Genomic DNA, 23,248 nt, shown 5'->3' on the forward strand with positions numbered 1-23,248 from the left:
AGTCCAAATACGTAGTTGAATTAAACTCCACGTTTCGTCAGTAACTTCCTCAGATAAAACAAATCAAAGCAATTAAAATGACAATTTAAATACTCGTGACCAACTTTAAACTGACCAATACATTTCTTTTTTTTTTAAAACAAGTTTATTATTTTTAACATACAAAATAAATATCATAACAATCTTATACAAATGGTTAAAATATAAGTAGTTATAACATTTGATAAAACAACCAAAGTATTTACAGAGACATCCACTACAAATCAAATCAATTAATTAAACTGTAATGTCTTACTAATGAAACTAAGACTTTTTTAACAGGTTTTGTAAAGTATCCCATATAATATAGTAAGACGTTTTTCTAGTGGTTCTTGACTTTATTGTCATTCGTTCCATATGACACACTTCAGTCATAACATTTTTAAATTCATTAAATGAAGGAGGAGTATCTGAAATCCAATTTCTGGTTATTATTTTTCTAGCCACTGCTAGAATAGACCATAATAAGGGAAGTTTAACTTTTTTAACACTTTTAGGAACAGGAGTGTTAAATAATATAAGTGATTTAGAGACTATGAAATTATCTGTGAAAAGAGCCTGCAAAAAATCATTGATTAACATCCAATATTCCTTCAATTTTATACAGTCATAAAACATATGTGCCCAATCAGCATTTATTTCTACATTACATCTCTTACATATGTTGTCTTTATTGTTTATTTTATTCATCATTAAGGGTGTATAGAAAGATCTATGTAAAAATTTCCAAGTAAAAAGTCTCCAATTAATGGAAGAAGTAGTTTTATAAGCGGATTCCAATATATATTGTTTATCTTGTTGTTTTGGTGATTCACCATTAATGGAAATGAAATAATTCCAATAAGTATCTGAACTGTAATGTGTTTCTTCTCTAATAATTTTATGTATGTGTGAGAGCTTACCTTTATCAGAAACCCTATGTTGTAAATTTAATATCAAGTAGTCAATCAGAATTGGGACAGATTCTTTAACTGTTAAAGACATTAAATCAAGTTTATTAGTAAGATGTTGTCTAAAAGTCTGAATCTCTAACCAACATGTTTCTCTCAAATCAAATTCTTGCTTTAAGAAGTCTAAATTTTTTACTTTATTGTCAGACAGCAACTGATACCAATACTTTAAATCATTCTCTGTGACTAGAAGAATTCTTTCAGAGGTGGATGATAAAAGAATACCTTGTGTATACATTATAGGGAATAGGATAAAGTTCCATTCCTTATATTTAGGATGCATAAATATAAAATTACGATATCTAATAATAATATTTAATGGGTAACTAGCTATATATTTTGGTGTAATAGATGAGGTACAAAATTCTTTTAGTATCCATAACATAGGGTTATTTACAATAGTATTTTTGTGAGTTAGTGATTTTTTCATGAAGTGAATACTAATTAGTTCCCAATATTCCTTCCATTTTGCAACATATGACTGATCTATTAACAAAGTAATAACTTTTGTAATAGAAGAGATAGCATATAAATTAAAGTCTGGAAATGAAATGCCCCCTTGAGACCAACTATTAGTATGTTTCTTTAATGCAATCCTAGGTCTATTAGGTGCCCATAAGAAATTTAACATTTGTGAATTCAATTTCTTAATAATTATTTTTGTAGGTGGGAGTATTATTGATTGTATTAAGTATAATATCTTTGGGAATATTATCATTTTAATAATTGAGAGTCTCTCTTCCATGGTAAAAAACATATTATTCCAACTATTGAAAAGATTTTGTATATTATGAAGACAGTTACTATAATTATTATGTATAATGGATTTAATATCTTTAGTTAATATTATGCCTAAGTAAGTTATCTGACCTGAGTTGGGTATATATTTGTGAAAATCATTAGTGAGGACATTTTTTCGTACGTATATTGGTAATATTTTAGTTTTTTCTTCATTAAATATCAAACCAGAGATATTTTTAAAATCTGTCATTTTATCAAATAATGACTGCATAGAAGAATTTGTTCCTGCTGACGTAATTAGAACATCATCTGCAAAAAGTTGGATTTTAGATATTGTATTTTCATCTATATCAAATCCTTCTATGTCAGTGCTGTTTCTAATCAGATTAGCCCAAGGCTCCATTATTAAAGTAAATAATAGTGGTGAGAGTGGACACCCTTGTTTTGTACCTTTTAATATGGGTATTTTTTGTGAGACATATGTTTCTATCTTAATGTAAGCCAATGCTCCTTTATATAGATGTTCAATTAAATTCACAAATGCATCAGAGTAATTAGTACACTTCAATAAGATAAACAAGTAGCCCCAACTTACTGAGTCAAAAGCTGAACTTATATCAAGACTAATAAGTGTTAAGTCTTTCTTTTTCCTGTTTGCATAATCAATTAGCGTTAAAGTTCTCCTTATATTATCAAAAATATTTCTATTTATAATAAAGCCTGTCTGATCTATATCTATTATACCTGGAATGATTGTCTTTAATCTATCAGCAAAAATATTCATGAACATTTTATAGTCAACATTAAGTAATGAAATAGGTCTATATGAAGTGCATCTAGTTGGGTCTTTATTGGGTTTTAAAATTGGTGAAATAAATGTGTATTGCCATGATGGGGGAGTTGATAACTCATTTTGGACTGAAATGAAAACCTTATGTATTAATGAGTAAGTACTCTTAGGAAGAATTTTATAAATCTCTGGAATAATACCATCATTACCAGGTGCTTTGTTTGATTTAAGTTTGTTTATTTGTGTAATAACCTCTGTATATGAAATATTTTTATCTATTAATTTGGTCTGTTGTTTATTAAGTTTTTTGTTCATGTTTGTAGTTATAAATTTCTTTATTTTATCTTTAGAATCCATATTAATGTTATTATGGTTAATTTTATGAAAGTGATTTCTAAATTCATCTAATATTTCTGGTAAACTAGAGACATTCTTCTTTTTCCCTGGAGAGAAAATTTCTTTGATGTGATTTTGTTTATTCAGCCTTTTTGCTTTATTTTTAAGTCTATGTAAGTATTTGGGACTTATTGAGTAAGACAAAAACTTATATTTCTCTAATGTTATTTTGACTTTATGGCTTAAAATTTCTTTATATTTCTCATTTAATTTATTTATTTATTTCCTCGATGACTTTTTTGTCCATAATATTTTCTTTATTATTATGTTTATATGAGTCTAATTTGTTTTGAATGTCTATTAATTCTTTATCCTAAGATTTCCTTTTATTATTATACCATCTGATACTTTGTCCATATAAATATGATTTTAGAGCATCCCAAATGTAAATAATGGAGACGTCAGGTGTAGTGTTTAAGTCTAAGAAATATTGCACCTCAGTAAGTATATAATCTTTATAGTCCTTTAGTTGAGTTAAGTATGCTGGTATTCTTTTGATCTGAACATTATAAGTACTCTTTACCATAAATTCAAAGACAATTATATTATGATCTGATATAGGACATGAAATGATCTTGGAATTAATTAAGTCTGTTACCAGTTGGTTAGAAATAAAGACTCTATCTATTCTTGAATAAGTTTTATATCTATTAGAAAAAAAAGTGTATGGTAATGATTTAGAATCTATCTGATTATTAATATCATTCAAATGATATAAAATAATAAAATCCTTTAAATGTTTTGCATTAGATGTAATTTTCCTTTTTCCTATAGTAGTAGTATCTTTTTCATGCAAGATACAATTAAAATCACCTGCTAAAATAATATCTCCTATAGAAAATGATATAATCTTATTGAGATGGTGTTTCACTGTATTAATGCCAATTCCAGGTATCCAATATACATTAATTAATGTATATATTTTCCCATTAATCTGTATTGTAACCATACAGAACATTCCTTTATCATCTTTATAAGAGATAATACTTTTAGGTATGGGCATATTTTTGTTCCATAAGATAGCCACTCCTCTTTTTTTCTGTGAGTGTTCTGAGCTAACCAAGACTGTATATTTATTAGTGGCTAATTTATCTATATCCTTTTTCAGGAGATGTGTTTCTTGAAGGAATATTAAATTGGCTCTATGCAAATTAATATAGCTCATTAAACTTGCCCTTTTACATGGGTTATTCAATCCATTAATGTTTAAAGAAATTCCTTTTAGAGTTACCATTTAACTTTTATAAACATATAGAACATATAATCAGAATAACATTTACTAAAATAAGTATTATTATGTCTCCTCCTTTAGGTGTTCTATTAATTATAGCTGTATTTAATGAAAATCTTATGGAATTTTGTGTAATTTTCACTTTTATTTGTAGTGACAATGAGTTTATAAAATGTGATGTGGATGTCAAAACTATATACACACAACAATAATCAGATGAAAATAATGTTTGGATTAAACAGTGCACCCAGCCTAGAGTTAAAAACTCCAACTTCGAGTAACAAATACCACTCAAGTTATCCCCCTATCCTAAGCAGCAGTACTCCAGCTGCCACCAAATTAATTCTATATTAACTATTATTAACTAAAGTTAACCTCATTTAATTTGATTATCTACTATAACAAGCCTAAACAATTTATAAAACAGCTTCATATAAACATATAAAACATTTAGAAATGACTAATATTGCTATGTACATCTATTCTATATAATAAACTCATAATCAAAATAGCATTCTAACAATCTTGGTAATGGGAGCAAAGAAGAGAGAGAGAGAGAGAAAAAAAAAAAAAAAAAAAAAGGAATATCCATATGGTAGTTTAATAAAAGTTTGTAAGATTAAGTTCTTATTATATGTTTATGCTCATTTGAATTTAATAACATTTATTATCTCAGGCTATTATGACTCATACACTACTTATATTAGGGTATTCCCACTTTCTGCCATAGCAATACAGTTAGTAGCTTTAAAACTTTAAATTACTTGTATCAGAAGCTTCCTTCTCATATTTATTATTGCCATTTAAATAAAATGATTATTCCCATGTATAAGTTAAAAGAACTTACTACACAGCAATATTGATCCCTAGTTAGACATAAATCATTGTGATGAAAGCCATCTGTATTATATATATCTGAACTGCAGCTTTAAAATGTCACATGACAATTTCTTCTGAAATATAATCATAATGATGCACATACTTGTCTGTTAGTCAAAGCAAATAATTTATAACATTACATATCTTTAAATCATAAGCATCTATATGCATTATAGTGCAGCAGTCATATAAGCTTTCAAAAACAAGTGTGTATGAGTTTTACCTTCTATGCCTTCTAAAATATCTCATTTGTTTACTATGGCATATTAAGTCACTTAAAATCATTATAACTTTTATATTTTATAAGTTACATATTAAATAAGTAAACTATTATAAAGAAAAACTCACATTTGGATGTCATAGGGTCCGTTTTTCATCACAAAACCGCATTTACAGCAGCTCTACTTCCTGAAACAGTTTACTTCTTGAATTTGCGATGAGTCAGTGTGAAATCAGGGGTTAAAGTTCAAAATGGCTGCTTTCAGCTTCTCTGCGTGTTTTCTGAATGTTGAAGCTTTTAAAACGACTCGAGGACACCAATAAATTTCTTGAATCATTAAAACATTAAATAATTTCCTTCCACATGTCACATCCACAAGACAGGACAAAATAAACTACCATTTTATACAAAATGTTTGTAAATATGCAATAAAAACATACTAAACAAGAGTTAAATGAATAAAATCACGAAGGTCTGTGAAATAAATAATTTATGTATAATTTATAAATAATAAAATTGTTAGTATAAAATACTTTAAAACACATATGCAAAGTGATACTACCCTCTCCTGGTGTAAACTGGTATTACAATACCAAACTTAATGAAACTTTTAGTGTGTATACGTTTGACAGAAAAATTAAATATATAATAATTTTTACTGTATATTTTACAATTTAGCTGACCTAAGTTTCAGTACTGGTGTAAGTGAAATCATATCGTTGATACCTGGGTGTTTATTAGATTCTAGTACAATCTGCCAATATAGTTCTCTGTATTCCACTAAAGTTTCCCACATTCCCCCTCTAGGGTCTGTTGAGACAACTTCTAAAACAAAGAACTCAAATTTAGCTTCATTACAGGTTTGTGTGTGTTTGTAAAGAGAATTAGTCTCACGTCTAATTTTGATATCGTACAAATGTTCGTAAATTCTTTGTTTGATTTTCCTTTCACTTTTCCCAATGTAAAATGCATCACATTTTTCACATAAAGCAATATAAATAATACCTTTGGTGTTGCAGTTTACAAAGGATTTCACAGTCAATGTTTTGTTCCTAGCCTTCAAATAAACTGATTCTCCTGTTTTAAGGTACATACAGTAACTGCAAGCTCCACATTTAAAGACACCATTTTTCTTTTTCTTATTTACGTCAAAGACCTTGTTGTTGGTACCTCTTTCCAATAAACATTTTATAGTTTTACCCCTCTTGTAAATGTATTTAATTTATTTTTCAAAAATATGACTTAAGTCTGAAACTTTAGCAAAATTTTTCCATTCCTTATCAATAATTTTTCTAACAATACCAGATTGTCCATCATATATAGTGGTAATACCTGAACTAAATTCATTTTTACAAATATCGTCAGAACTGTTTATTGTGATTTCCTGCATAGGCTTACCTAAAATTGGGGCAAATCTACCTTTCCTACCATCACATACTTCCTGACATATCTCATCAAACAATTTCTCAGGATATCCTCTGTCAAGGAACATAGTCCTCAAAACACTACACTCTTCTTTAAAATTGGTATCGTCAGAGGTCATTCTACAAATCCTGACCATCTGTCCCTTCAAAACACTTTTCTTTTGATAAAACGGATGGGAACTTGTGTAGTGTAGGTAAGTGTTTGAAAAAGTGTCCTTTCTGTGTACCCTTGAAACAAATTTGTTGCCCAGTCTAACAATGTTAACATCCAAATAATTTACCTCATGTGCATTAAAATACTTAGTAAATTTGAAGAAATTTGTGGTCTCATTAACATAATCTACAAATAAATCAAACTCCTCTTTAGTACCTTTCCACAAAAAACATAAATCATCGAGGAATCTACAGTACAATGTCCATTTGTTATTATAAATAGGGGTTAGGAGGAACTTGTTTTCCCAATATGCCATGACAATGTTAGCGTAAGTTGGTGCACAATGTGCTCCCATGGCCACACCCCTGACTTGTCTGTAATATTCTCCTTCAAAAAATAAAAAATTATTTTTAAGAACCACTTCCATGAGTACAAGTATGGTTCTAAAATGATTGTGAGAAATTTCTTTACAAGTAAGTAACATTTCTTCAAACCACAATAATCCTACTTCATGTGGAATAGATGTAAATAAATAAACAACGTCCAGGGTATCAAAGCCTTTTGTTTCACTATGTATAGAATAATCAATCTTCCTCAAAAAATCCCAAGAATCTTTTAAAATATTATTGTTTTCATTTACTAGCCTTTTGATTTTACAATCAATATATTTGGCCAATGGTGCTGTTACTGAACCTTCAGAAGAGACAATTGCTCTAAGTGGAGGGTCATTAATGTCCTTATGCACCTTTGGGATTCCAAAAATAGATGGTATTTTAGGTTTTTCTCCGTTTAAAAATGTATAAGTTTTCAAATCAATAGACCCCTCAAGTAATAAATCATTTAATAAAATATTTTTTATACACAATATTTATTTCATTTTTAGATGTTCTAGTATATTTGTCTGTGTCGTTCAATATTTCAAGCATTTTGCCTTCATATAGTCTATGATCCATCAACACAACACCCCCTCCCTTATCGGGTTTCATAACCCTAACATCCCTGTTTTTACCGAGTTTGTCAAGAATTTCTTCTTCATTATTATTAAGGTTAGAATGCACTGTATGTTTACGTAAGGATTTTCTTAATTCATTTTCCAAAACAAGCTCAAAGTTTTTCAACTGGGGATGCAAAGGGGGTTTAAATGTGCTTTTACATGTCAGATTGTCACCAGGGGCGTTCAATTGTCTACCTTTAAAAAATATTTCCAAATTCTTCTTCCTTATAAATAATTTAATATCCACTAAAAGTTTAAAAACATCTGTCTTTTTTTGTGGTATAAAGCCGAACCCTTTTGAAAATAAATCAAAAAATGTTTTGGTGGGAACAATTTTGGAATAATTAAATATATTGAAATCTTTGAAAGTCCACTTACAACCATCTTTAACAATTTCTTCTATTACTTCCAGTTTTCCTGTCTCGGTACAGGGGGTGCCCATCCCCTCCCCCTGTAGTTTTTTGAATTATAAGCAACTGGTTCTTTTTGCATTAATCTTTCAGACCTACATAATATAGGAAAATCATCAATGTCTATATCATTTTCCTCATGTGGTGTAGTTTCCTGTCCCAAAGTCCTGTCCGTGACAGTGTGGTAATTTTCAAAAACTCTCTTACCCCATAATTTAGGTTTAGGGTAATGAGTATTGGTTTTATATTCACCTATATCTCTCTCAATTTTGTTACATTTCATGTTCTGTACGTCAGTACATTTTAATTCTATATCTTTCAACAATCTTTTGTATTTTTCCTTTTGTTCTTCTATAGTGAACATTAAATCATTAACAACAGCCTTGTTAAGTCTTTCAATAATAATGTACATTTTCTCCATTTCACACTCATTGTTAAAAATAATTGCTCGCATGATAGCAAAACCACAGTCATCAAAGGCTTTTGTCAAGTTCTTATGAAAATCAGTACCTTCTTGTACATTATTTGGGTACTTACTGACCCTTAAGCCTTTGGGAACAATTTGTAAATGTAGACAATGCTTCAAGTAAGCGTTGTCCAATTCTAACATTTTATACTTATTAAGATAGTAATGTAAATCTTCCAACATTTGTGAAAAGCTGCCATTAGGCTTAGTAGTCTTTTTATCATTAAAATTAAATTTCACGTTAACAATTTCTTTGAAAAGTCTCTCTGTACCTTGTTTGCACCATACAGTGTTGTTCGTTTCAGTTTGTGTTATATTAGGACGCACAGGTTCAACTGAACGCATATCCTGTGTCTCTTCAAAAGTTAAGTTAGGGAAACCTTCACAACCATCTGTAATAGAACCATTGTGGTCATTCAACAAACGTTCAGCGTTGTCAGCGTTCACAACCTGTCTGGACGTTCCTTCATTCGAAGCTGAATGTCTCAGCACTTCCTGATTCCCTGGCAAAGAAAGGGAAGTGACAACCGTTGCCAAGGATTGGCTGACCGGGGTTAGAAGCCCCACAAGCTGAGTGAGCTGTCCTATGAGCTTGCGAAGCTCACCAGTATCCTTTTTCTTGCCATCAAAATCCGATATAACAAGCGTTGAGTTGTCCATAGTTCCAAACCAAAAACACCAAAAATGGAAGGTACTAGTAAGTGCCAATAACCAAAAAAAGTACCCAGTACTCAGTGTCAGTGCAAAGGATTTAATAAGCAAAATCACAAACACAAGTCCAAATACATAGTTTTATTAAACTCCACGTTTCGTCAGTAACTTCCTCAGATAAAACAAATCAAAGCAATTAAAATGGCAATTTAAATACTCGTGACCAACTTTAAACTGACCAATAAATTTCTTGAATCATTAAAACATTAAATAATTTCCTTCCACACGTTACATCTACAAGACAGGACAAAATAAACTACCATTTTATACAAAATGTTTGTAAATATGCAAAAAAAAACATACTAAACAAGAGTTAAATGAATAAAATCACGAAGGTCTGTGAAATAAATAATTTATGTATAATTTATAAATAATAAAATTGTTAGTATAAAATACTTTAAAACACATATGCAAAGTGATACTACCCTCTCCTGGTGTAAACTGGTATTACAATACCAAACTTAATGAAACTTTTAGTGTGTATATGTTTGATAGAAAAATTAAATATATAATAATTTTTACTGTATATTTTACAATTTAGCTGACCTAAGTTTCAGTACTGGTGTAAGTGAAATCATATCGTTGATACTATGGTATTATTTATATTGCTTTATGTGAAAAATGTGATGCATTTTACATTGGGAAAAGTGAAAGGAAAATCAAACAAAGAATTTACGAACATTTGTACGATATCAAAATTAGACGTGAGACTAATTCTCTTTACAAACACACACAAACCTGTAATGAAGCTAAATTTGATTTCTTTGTTTTAGAAGTTGTCTCAACAGACCCTAGAGGGGGAATGTGGGAAACTTTAGTGGAATACAGAGAACTATATTGGCAGATAGTACTAGAATCTAATAAACACCCAGGTATCAACGATATGATTTCACTTACACCAGTACTGAAACTTAGGTCAGCTAAATTGTAAAATATACAGTAAAAATTATTATATATTTAATTTTTCTATCAAACATATACACACTAAAAGTTTCATTAAGTTTGGTATTGTAATACCAGTTTACACCAGGAGAGGGTAGTATCACTTTGCATATGTGTTTTAAAGTATTTTATACTAACAATTTTATTATTTATAAATTTTACAAAAATTATTTATTTCACAGACCTTCGTGATTTTATTCATTTAACTCTTGTTTAGTATGTTTTTATTGCATATTTACAAACATTTTGTATAAAATGGTAGTTTATTTTGTCCTGTCTTGTGGATGTGACGTGTGGAAGGAAATTATTTAATGTTTTAATGATTCAAGAAATTTATTGGTCAGTTTAAAATTGGTCACAAGTATTTAAATTGTCATTTTAATTGCTTTGATTTGTTTTATCTGAGGAAGTTACTGAAGAAACGTGGAGTTTAATTCAACTACGTATTTGGACTTGTGTTTGTGATTTTGCTTATTAAATCCTTTGCACTGACGCTGAGTACTGGGTACTTTTTTTGGTTATTGGCACTTACTAGTACCTTCCATGTTTGGTGTTTTTGGTTTGGAACTATGGACAACTCAGCGCTTGGTGTATTGGATTTTGATGGCAAGAAAAAGGATACTGGTGAGCTTCGCAAGCTCATAGGACAGCTCACTCAGCTTGTGGGGCTTCTAACCCCAGTCAGCCAATCGTTGGCAATGGTTGTCACTTCCCTTTCTTTACCAGGGAATCAGGAAGTGCTGAGATGTTCAGCTTCGAATGAAGGAACGTCCAGACAGGTTGCGAACGCTGACAACGCTGAACGTTTGTTGAACGACCACAATGGTTCTATTACAGATGGTTGTGAAGGTTTCCCTAACTTAACTTTGAAGAGACACAGGATATGCGTTCAGTTGAATCTGCGCATCCTAATATAACACAAACTGAAACAAACAACACTGTACGGTGCAAACAAGGTACAGAGAGACTTTTCAAAGAAATTATTAACGTGAAATTTAATTTTAATGATAAAAAGACTACTAAGCCTAATGGCAGCTTTTCACAAATGTTGGAAGATTTACATTACTATCTTAATAAGTATAAAATGTTAGAATTGGACAACGCTTACTTGAAGCATTGTCTACATTTACAAATTGTTCCCAAAGGCTTAAGGGTCAGTAAGTACCCAAATAATGTACAAGAAGGTACTGATTTTCATAAGAACTTGACAAAAGCCTTTGGTGACTGTGGTTTTGCTATCATGCGAGCAATTATTTTTAACAATGAGTGTGAAATGGAGAAAATGTAGGTTATTATTGAGAGACTTAACAAGGCTGTTGTTAATGATTTAATGTTCACTATAGAAGAACAAAAGGAAAAATACAAAAGATTGTTGAAAGATATAGAATTAAAATGTACTGACGTACAGAACATGAAATGTAACAAAATTGAGAGAGATATAGGTGAATATAAAACCAATACTCATTACCCTAAACCTAAATTATGGGGTAAGAGAGTTTTTGAAAATTACCACACTGTCACGGACAGGACTTTGGGACAGGAAACTACACCACATGAGGAAAATGATATAGACATTGATGATTTTCCTATATTACGTAGGTCTGAAAGATTAATGCAAATAGAACCAGTTGCTTATAATTCAAAAAACTACAGGGGGAGGGGATGGGCACCCCCTGTACCGAGACAGGAAAACTGGAAGTAATAGAAGAAATTGTTAAAGATGGTTGTAAGTGGACTTTCAAAGATTTCAATATATTTAATTATTCCAAAATTGTTCCCACCAAAACATTGTTTGATTTATTTTCAAAAGGGTTCGGCTTTATACCACAAAAAAAGACAGATGTTTTTAAACTTTTAGTGGATATTAAATTATTTATAAGGAAGAAGAATTTGGAAATATTTTTTAAAGGTAGACAATTAAATGCCCCTGGTGACAATCTGACACGTAAAAGCACATTTAACCCCCCTTTGCATCCCCAGTTGAAAAACTTTGAGCTTGTTTTGGAAAATGAATTAAGAAAATCCTTACGTAAACATACAGTGCATTCTAACCTTAATAATAATGAAGAAGAAATTCTTGACAAACTCAGTAAAAACAGGGATGTTAGGGTTATGAAACCCGATAAGGGACGGGGTGTTGTGTTGATGGATCATATACTATATGAAGGCAAAATGCTTGAAATATTGAACGACATAGACAAATATACTAGAACATCTAAAAATGAAATAAATATTGTCTATAAAAAAATAAGTATTTTATTAAATGATTTATTACTTGAGGGGTCTATTGATTTGAAAACTTATAAATTTTTTAACGTCGAAAAACTTAAAATACCATCTATTTTCGGAATCCCAAAGGTGCATAAGGACATTAATGACCCTCCACTTAGAGCAATTGTCTCTTCTGAAGGTTCAGTAACAGCACCATTGGCCAAATATATTGATTGTAAAATCAAAAGGCTAGTAAATGAAAACAATAATATTTTAAAAGATTCTTGGGATTTTTTGAGGAAGATTGATTATTCTATACATAGTGAAACAAAAGGCTTTGGTACCCTGGACGTTGTTGATTTATTTACATCTATTCCACATGAAGTAGGATTATTGTGGTTTGAAGAAATGTTACTTACTTGTAAAGAAATTTCTCACAATCATTTTAGAACCATACTTGTACTCATGGAAGGGGTTCTTAAAAATATTTTTTTATTTTTTGAAGGAGAATATTACAGACAAGTCAGCGGTGTGGCCATGGGAGCACATTGTGCACCAACTTACGCTAACATTATCATGGCATATTGGGAAAACAAGTTCCTCCTAACCCCTATTTATAATAACAAATGGACATTGTACTGTAGATTCCTCGATGATTTATATTTTTTGTGGAAAGGTACTAAAGAGGAGTTTGATTTATTTGTAGATTATGTTAATGAGACCACAAATTTCCTCAAATTTACTAAGTATTTTAATGCACATGAGGTAAATTATTTGGATGTTAACATTGTTAGACTGGGCAACAAATTTGTTTCAAGGGTACACAGAAAGGACAATTTTTCAAACACTTACCTACACTACACAAGTTCCCATCTGTTTTATCAAAAGAAAAGTGTTTTGAAGGGACAGATGGTCAGGATTTGTAGAATGACCTCTGACAATACCAATTTTAAAGAAGAGTGTAGTGTTTTGAGGACTATGTTCCTTGATAGAGGATATCCTGAGAAATTGTTTGATGAGATATGTCAGGAAGTATGTGATGGTAGGAAAGGTAGATTTGCCCCAATTTTAGGTAAGCCTATGCAGGAAATCACAATAAACAGTTCTGACGATATTTGTAAAAATGAATTTAGTTCAGGTATTACCACTATATATGATGGACAATCTGGTATTGTTAGAAAAATTATTGATAAGGAATGGAAAAATTTTGCTAAAGTTTCAGACTTAAGTCATATTTTTGAAAAATAAATTAAATACATTTACAAGAGGGGTAAAACTATAAAATGTTTATTGGAAAGAGGTACCAACAACAAGGTCTTTGACGTAAATAAGAAAAAGAAAAATGGTGTCTTTAAATGTGGAGCTTGCAGTTACTGTATGTACCTTAAAACAGGAGAATCAGTTTATTTGAAGGCTAGGAACAAAACATTGACTGTGAAATCCTTTGTAAACTGCAACACCAAAGGTATTATTTATATTGCTTTATGTGAAAAATGTGATGCATTTTACATTGGGAAAAGTGAAAGGAAAATCAAACAAAGAATTTACGAACATTTGTACGATATCAAAATTAGACGTGAGACTAATTCTCTTTACAAACACACACAAACCTGTAATGAAGCTAAATTTGAGTTCTTTGTTTTAGAAGTTGTCTCAACAGACCCTAGAGGGGGAATGTGGGAAACTTTAGTGGAATACAGAGAACTATATTGGCAGATAGTACTAGAATCTAATAAACACCCAGGTATCAACGATATGATTTCACTTACGCCAGTACTGAAACTTAGGTCAGCTAAATTGTAAAATATACAGTAAAAATTATTATATAGTTATTTTTTCTATCAAACATATACACACTAAAAGTTTCATTAAGTTTGGTATTGTAATACCAGTTTACACCAGGAGAGGGTAGTATCACTTTGCATATGTGTTTTAAAGTATTTTATACTAACAATTTTATTATTTATAAATTATACATAAATTATTTATTTCACAGACCTTCGTGATTTTATTCATTTAACTCTTGTTTAGTATGTTTTTATTGCATATTTACAAACATTTTGTATAAAATGGTAGTTTATTTTGTCCTGTCTTGTGGATGTGACGTGTGGAAGGAAATTATTTAATGTTTTAATGATTCAAGAAATTTATTGGTCAGTTTAAAGTTGGTCACGAGTATTTAAATTGTCATTTTAATTGCTTTGATTTGTTTTATCTGAGGAAGTTACTGATGAAACGTGGAGTTTAATTCAACTACGTATTTGGACTTGTGTTTGTGATTTTGCTTATTAAATCCTTTGCACTGACGCTGAGTACTGGGTACTTTTTTTGGTTAAATGCCAAGATATGCATAATAGTATCCTTCAGGAATTCATCAACCCCTGGTAACTATCATATTGACAACACACCCCTAAGTGTTAACCCAGTAGTCTGGGGCTTGGGAACCCACATACACAGTAATCTAGCTTTTACCTTCAGGTGTCTACAGTAGTTAGGAAATTATTCTATGTTGTGCAACTTATAAACAAAGATATTGCAACTAGGTAAAAGGAAGTAATTGTTCCACTGTGTTCAGCATTAATCAGACCTGTCATTGAGTACAATGCCCCCTTTGGTATTTACCTCCATCATCATCATCATCATCCCCCTTTTTCCCATTTACATGGGGTTGGGGTATCGTATTAACTGTCGCCAACTCTCTCGATTCAGTGCCACTCTCCTGCCTTCTTCAACACTTATGCCTGGCTGTCGCAGATCTTCTTTCACACAATCTATCCACCTCTTTGCTGGATGCCCTTGCTTCCTCTTACCTTCTTCCTGCCTGTCCCAAATCTCCCTCACCAGATTGTCTTCTGCTTTTCTACACATGTGCCCTTACCATCGTAATCTGTTCTCTTTGATCTTTTCTGCAATTGGAGCTACTTTGGCTTCTGCTCTTATGTCCTCATTTCTTCGCCTGTCCCGCAGTGTGCATCCTACCACCTTTCTCAGGCACTTCATTTCCGTCACCTCTAGCTTCTTCAACTGTTCTGCCTTTACTGCCCAGGTTTCTGTACCATACAGTAGTACTGGTCGCACCACTGTCTTGTACACCTTACTTTTCAGCTTCTTTGGCATTCTTCTGTCATATACTACACCTGATACTCTATGCCAGTTGGCTGCAGCCCCTCTGATTCTAGCTTTGACCTCTTCATTCAGACTACCCTTCTCCTCAACCACCCCTCCCAGATATGTGAAGCTGTTTACCTGTTCCACTACCTACCCATCTATCTCTATTCTCAGCTTCTTCTGATTTCCCCAATCTGCTGCCATTACCACTGTCTTATCTTTGCTTAGTTTCATCCCATGTGCCTTCAGATTTGCATTCCATTCTCCTATCCTTTGCTGAAGTTCTAGATCAGAGTCTGCCTGTACTGCCACATCGTCTGCATGCAGCAGCTTTGTTGCTCTGACCCCTCCAACCTGTTTGCTGATGTAGTCCCTTACCAGTATGAACAGCAGTGGGCTCAGAGCTGAACCCTGGTGTACAACCACTCCTACTGGGATCCCCTCAGTGAGGCCAAACACTGTTCATACTTGAGTCACTGGGTCCTTGTACATAGCCTGTTCTAATTCTACCAGTGTTTCTGGGACTTCAAACCACCACAGTACTGCCCAGATCAGCTTTCTTGGGACCTTGTCGTATGCTTTCTCCAAGTCTAGGAAAGCCCAGTTTGACTCTCTCCTCTTCTCTAGTTTCTTCTCAAGTATCTGTCTCAATGCAAACATCGGGTCAATTGTGCTGCATCCTGATCTGAATCCGAACTGTTCATCTCCCATCTTACATTTTACTATTCTGCATATCCGTTTATCAATCACCCTCTCCAGAACTTTCATGCAATGTGGTAGGAGTTTGATGCCTCTGTACTGTCAACAGTTGTGGATGTCCCCTTTGTTCTTGTACACTGGCACGAGTATGCTTATTCTTCAGTCATCTGGGATACGCCTTTCTCTCCACACTGCAATTAGGACCCTCAGGAGCCATTTCTCCCCTAGCTCACCCAGCATCTTTATCATATCTTCTGTGACCTCATCTGAGCCTGCTGCTTTCCCTGACTTCATTTTCCTTAGTGCTGCTCTTACTTCTTCTAAGCTGGGCTCCTCTTCTACTCTCATTGTAGGCTGTTTCTGGGGCAGTACCGCTTCTGTGGGGTTTTCTTCATTCAGAAGCTGCTGGAAATACTCCTTCCATCTGCCCTTGATGTCCTGTGGGCTGGTAAGCAGGTTGTTGCTGGAATCCCTTATGAAGGGTGTCTGACTATCTCCTTTATCTTTCTGTCTTTGCCTTGCAACCTAATATAGTTTCTTTGTGCCCCTTACTGAGTCACTTTCCAGAAGCTGATAGAGTGCCTCTGATGCCCTATTATTTGCTATTGCAACTTCTTTCTTAGTTTCTTTGTTAGCCAACCAGTAGTCCTTCCTAGCTTGGTCAGTCTTTTCAATCTCCCACTTCTTCCTGCACTCCTTCTTTCTTTTGATTACTTCCTGCACTTCTGCATTCCACCACCAGCTTTCCTTATGTACCTTATTTCCATACCTGGCTCGGCCACATATATTTTCTGTAGTCCTAACATATGCTGTTTTTAGGCGCTGCCACTCTTCTTCAACTCCACCTATTTCCTCCTCTTCTTGGGGTGCTAGAGCCCTGAGTAATTCCTTGAACTGCTGTACTTTCTTTTCAGTCAACTTCCAGGTCTTCAGCCTGGTCTCTGTTGACCTTAGAGCCTTCTCTGACCACTGCTTGCAGCTGATTGTGGCAACTACTGGTTATGCTGTGAACCGACTGTTTCACTGGGGATGACTTTGCAATCATGGATTCTACCCCAGTGCCTTTTCCTTACTAGGAGGAAGTCTACCTGAGTTGCATGTTGGCTACTCTTGTATGTGATCTTGTGATTGTCTCTCTTTCTGAACCATGTGTTGGCTACTATCAAGCCATTTGCCAGACAGAAGTCTAGAATGGCTTCTCCTTTTTTATTCCTATTGCTCCACCCATGTGGACCCAGGCAGTCCTCATATCCTGTTCTGTCTGTCCCGATATGTGCATTTAAGTCACCCATTATCAACACCAATTCATGTTGTCCTGCTTTATCTAGTAGGTCCTGCAACTGCTGTCTGAATGCACTCTTTTCCTCACTATCACAACCCTGCTGTGGGGCATAGGCTGAGATTATGAATACTGTCCTATCATTACACTGGAGTCTGATTGCCATGAGTCTGTCATTAATTCTGATGATATCCTCACTGACTTCTGAAGCCTCTGTCTCACCACAATTCCTACACCATTTCTAGCCTGTCTACCACATGAGTAGTAGAGTCTGGATCCCAAGTCAAGTGGCTTTGTTGCACTGACCTTCCATCTCATCTCTTGGATACATGGGATGTCCATCCTCCTCCGTATCATCATGTCATCCACTTCTCAGCTGCGTCCTGTCAGTGAACCTACATTAAGCGTAGCAATTCTCAGTTCATGTTTGGCAGGTTGGTTGGTTTTATGTCCAGCTTTCACTCAACAGAGCTATCCAGGTAACCTAGGCTGGGCAACTAGACACCGACCAGCCAGTAGCCTATTGACCTAGGGCTGCTGGGTTTTTATGGTGGGCACACACTGGCCAATAGGGGCACATATACCCCTCCCACCATTAGCATGGGTCCCTGGCGTGGGTCAGAGAGTAGGCCAGATCCTCAACACACTTATCACCGGTAACTACCCATGCCCATTTTTTTGGCAACAGTCAACATGACCAAATCACCTAGAGCCATATTTTACACCGTCGAGTGGCTAACCCTGCCACGGCTAGAATGTACCTAACTAGACATATTCAACAACTGGAATGTCCACAGAGGTTCCTCACTAAAAAAATACAGGATGTAAGTAACATGTCCTGTGCAGACCACCTCAATGCCCTATCCCTGTATTTTGTCTCCTACAATATTTTGTGGGAGATATATGCCTGGCATACAAAATATTGTTAGACCCCTCTCTGATGGACCTCCTGCATACCCGCAAATCAAACAGCACCAGAATTCCCTGTTCTAGAAACTTAAACCTTGCCTGTGATATAAATATCACCTGCTGGAGAGACAGGTATGTATCCCAGAAATTACCCCTTCTCTGGAACAGGCTCCATGTGATGCAGAGTTCCTCCCTAACCCAATTCAAGTGTAACGTGGACAACTGGATGGGGAACTAGAAGTTCATCCCTGGGTTGGCACCAGTGTCTCTAATGGACACAGACAGCCTGTAAATGATTGCTCTGCCAGGCCCCTGCTTGTAAATGTTTCACCTCCCAAGCCCATGCTTACACTTATCAAAGGTACCAGAACTTGTCAGAGATGTGGGGTACATGGGTAGGCTTAAAAAGGTTCTTGTTAGCATTGTAAACACCTATAAACCAATGAACTTATGAACAACTATCTCTGAGAATGTTTGGAGTTATCAAAAAGAAGCAGAGACTCATCAGACAAGCTATGTAGAAGAATCTGTAGGAATAAGAAGTGTACTAATTGCTTCTCGGAGGGAGCAGCTGATGCATGGAACAGACTACAAAATTACATTAAAGCAAGCACTGATTTAGATATTTTTAAGAACAGCTTGGACACTTATTATGGGAACAAGTGTTTTGGTATATTGACGGACTAGAAGGGCATTAATGCCTGTGCTTGAAATATTTGTATGCATTCATATGTATGTATTAATAAGTGGACTGTCAGAACCATTTCAGCTATTATTCAGAGACTATGTTGGAAGGCACAACCAGAAAATGATACCTGGATTAATCAATACACAGTACAGTAAGAAAGTAGATGATATTACAATTAATGCAAGTGGTATTATTTATAGTCTATACAATTAAGGTAGGCATTCAACCAGTGACCAGTGACCACTCTGGAATGGAGGTAATATGGTTTAGTTGTAGTTTAGAGTGTGCACTATGCAGGATGTCATTAGGTGTTTACCAAAGAAGTTAAAAAAAAATACCCATTTTTACTTCAATATGGTATAACAGAGGACAGTATTACTAAGGTTTAGGTGAATATTGCATTAGATGTGCAGGTTGTGTTTTAAAGTAACTATTAGCCTGAACAAGCTGAGGTCATAGTCAGCTGCATTTAGGGAGAATTTCAAGAAGAAAAAGGAATATTATAGCTGATAAGTAGAAGAACTGTACTATCCCGTGTAAAGAAAACAAGCTGTGAAAGTCCTCTGATATGAAGTATGGGGAAGATGTAATAGCCATGCTCGAATCAGGCTCCCCTAACACTTATGACATGAAAGTGCTTCAGATTATACCATAATTTTACTTAGACCAATTTACTTCTGGTAATTTATATGCATGTATACACAAACAGCTCATCTCATATCTTATCAACGAAAATCTCTTCACCCCTACACAACATGGTTTATAACCTCATCATAGCACAAATACAGCATTAATATCCATCACTCACTCTATCGCTACATCTGTTAATGACAACAAACTAGTATCATGCCTCTTCCTTGACCTGTCTAAAGCTTTCGACATTGTCCCACAACCTCCTTCTCTCCAAACTCTCCTTCTTTAATCTCTCTACCTCTCCTCTATCCTGGTTCTCATCCTACTTAACAAACAGAGCTCAATCAGTCAAATGGCTCTCTGCAACTTCACCTTCCCTTCCTGTTCAAACTGGCATGCCCCAAGGCTCCATCCTGAGCCCACTACTATTTAACATCTTTACTAATAATCTCAACCAATCCTGCCCCCTCTCCACACTTATACAATATGCAGACAACTCGACCCTTATTACGACCGCTGACAGTCTACCCCACCTACTCTGTCTCACTCAAGACACCCACCACTCAGTTGAAAGATGGCTCACAACTAATCAACTCCTACTTAACCCCAATAAAACAAAACTACTTCCTTTCCTCCACAAATCCTTCAAACACATCAAAGGCTCAATCTCAGTCTCTTCTCTAAACAACACTACCATTAATGTTGAGTCTTACACTAAACTTCTCGGGGGTTTTATAGATGATGAACTTAAATTTGGCATCCACATCAATAACTGCATCAAGAAGACACACCAAAATCTAGGACTGCTGTACAGAAATAAAAAAATTCTTAACCCAAGAATCTAAAGTCTCCCTATCTCAGGCCTACCTACTTCCTACCTTGCTATATGCCATCCCAATTTTCACTAACCTCCAAAAAAGCTGTCTACCAAACTAGAGCTCATGTACAACAAAATTGCTAGATTTGCCACAAATCTCCCCAATCACTCACATCACCGCCTCTCTTTACAAAAACTCCACTGTTTAGAATTCCATAATCAGCTCCTTCTGCCTCAGTTGCTTCTGACTCATAGTATCCTCCATCAACCTACAGCCTGTCCATCTCTAGCAACCCTCATCTCTCCTTATGACCCCAAACGGGAACTTCAAAGCTCCAACCAACACCTCCTTCAAATCACAAAAACAAATAAATCTATAGGAAAACTGTTATAGAGCCACTTAGATAGCTCAATTTGGAACCAACTTCCTCTCCATATCAGATCCATCTGAAGCCCTTGCAACTTCAAACTTGCTATAAAGGAATATCTGCTTATTTCCTGGAACTGTCCCTGTAAAGATCCTACTTGAACTCCGCCCACTCTGCCTCACCCCCTCCCCTTCTTTCTACCACTGTCTCTTACAGTTACCTATTCCTTCTTGTATTCTAGATTTTCCTGCTCTCTGACCATCCCATCCCACTATACTCCTATCATTACTTTATATTTCTACCTCCTATTCTCCCCTTCCACTTACATTCAATTAACCTTCCTTTACTTTTTTGTCTTCTGCTTTGACCCCTCCTTCTTGCACTTGTATACCTCAATTGACTCACACTTAGGTTAGCAAATTCCCATCTTAACTATGATTATGATGTTGAATCTGTTTGTAAGGCACATAGTCAACTTATATCTATGTTTACATTTTCTTTTGCTTCTAGCACTGTATAAAAGTAATCTATTTTTTGCTGTATGTATCTCCACATGATTGTATGCTTAAATAATTAAATGCAATAACAGCCTGCATTTAAATTGGAACCTGTGTACTGAGAGACAGCCTTACAAGACTATTTGCAAATATATAGAGCTGAGTATATTTTTCTGTATTATTCTGTATTATAGAGCTAAATTGTTGCTTAGATATCTGTTGTCTTACTGTTCTGCAAATATGCAGAGATCAGTATATTTTTTTTTGGTTCTAAACTTTGCACTGTGATTCCTCACGTCTCTGTTGAAACTGTCTTCCCCACCCCCCCTCATTTTCTGCCTTGTCTTCAGCTGATATAACTGTTTTTTATAGCTTGTGTGTTGCTTAACTCAAAGTTCCCTTAATTTGACCTGTTAATAACAACCTGCATTTAAATTGGAACCTGTGTACTGAGAGACAGCCTTACAAGACTATCTGCAAATATATAGAGCTGAGTATATTTTTCTGTATTATTCAATATTATAGAGCTAAATTGTTGCTTAGATATCTGTTGTCCTACTGTTCTGCAAATATACAGAGATCAGTATATATTTTTTTGGTTTTAAAATTTGCACTGTGATTCCTCACATCTCTGTTGAAACTGTATTCCCCACCCCCACCCCCCCTCACTGTTCTTGGTTGTAGTTTAAATTTGGTGGCTTTTGCAGTGCCCGCCTCACTGTAGATTTGATCTAGGACACTCCTCCAGTCCCATCTCTTTACCGCATTCTACCTAATAAACCCTTTCTACACTTGCTTTTAGTCCTTTTTAATTTAATTACATTTTTTTCAAACTGTGTGTGGACTAATATTGCTAAATACTCAAGTTTGCCAGCTTGCACTGCATGTGAATTGTTTTTACTACTGTCTTTGCTACTTTTCAGAAAAAAAAAATGTAAGCCTGTTTCCTACCTTTCCTGTAATTAGTGTTCCAGATACAGATTTGCTGTATCCAGGACTGTTTGTAAGCTTCTGAGCCCCCCAAGCCTTTCTGTGTTGGAGGGAAGCCTTCTATCTTATCAGTGGGAGTGGTAAGCATTAGGTAACCTGTCTACCACATAGGGAGTGGTTCTGGCCCAGAATTTGTAGTTACTGGCTGTTTGGGCGGTCTTCCATCTCTCTCAACTTTCTAACTTGAAGGCCTGCATTTGCATTTGTTTCTGTCCTGTAACTCATGGGCCCATCTCATTTGCTCACTCAAAAAAAAAAAAAATTATCTGCTTTTACTGAATTTGTGTTTCTTCCTACTTTATTTTGCTTTTGTGTCATCTTAAAAGTACTCAATTGTATTTATTACTGCTTGGTGTAACTCATTCTAAGCCTTTTAGTTTAAGCACTTGAGGTTTAGACCAGTTGTTTTACATTCAGAAGGTTTGTGGTCTGCACTGTAGTGGCAGAACAGGTAGCTTACAATCTTCTAAGTTGGGAACTGCTGATTGAGGGCTCAGTGTCTGTTATTCTAAAAGTGTATTGATTCTGGTTTAAGCACTTGGGCTTCAGACCAGTTATTTTACATTAAGAGGGCTCGTGGTCTGCACTCTTGTGGGAGGAGAGGCTGGACTCTGTCCTTCTGAGCTGGGAATTTCTGGTTAAAGGCTTATAGTGCCTGCATATTTGAACTGCTTCTTACTGAAATTTGTACACCTTGTTTGC

The sequence above is a fragment of the Protopterus annectens genome, chromosome 5.part0, assembly GCF_019279795.1.
Source record: "Protopterus annectens isolate FY-2018-M chromosome 5.part0, PAN1.0, whole genome shotgun sequence".
Classification (NCBI taxonomy): domain Eukaryota; kingdom Metazoa; phylum Chordata; order Ceratodontiformes; family Protopteridae; genus Protopterus; species Protopterus annectens.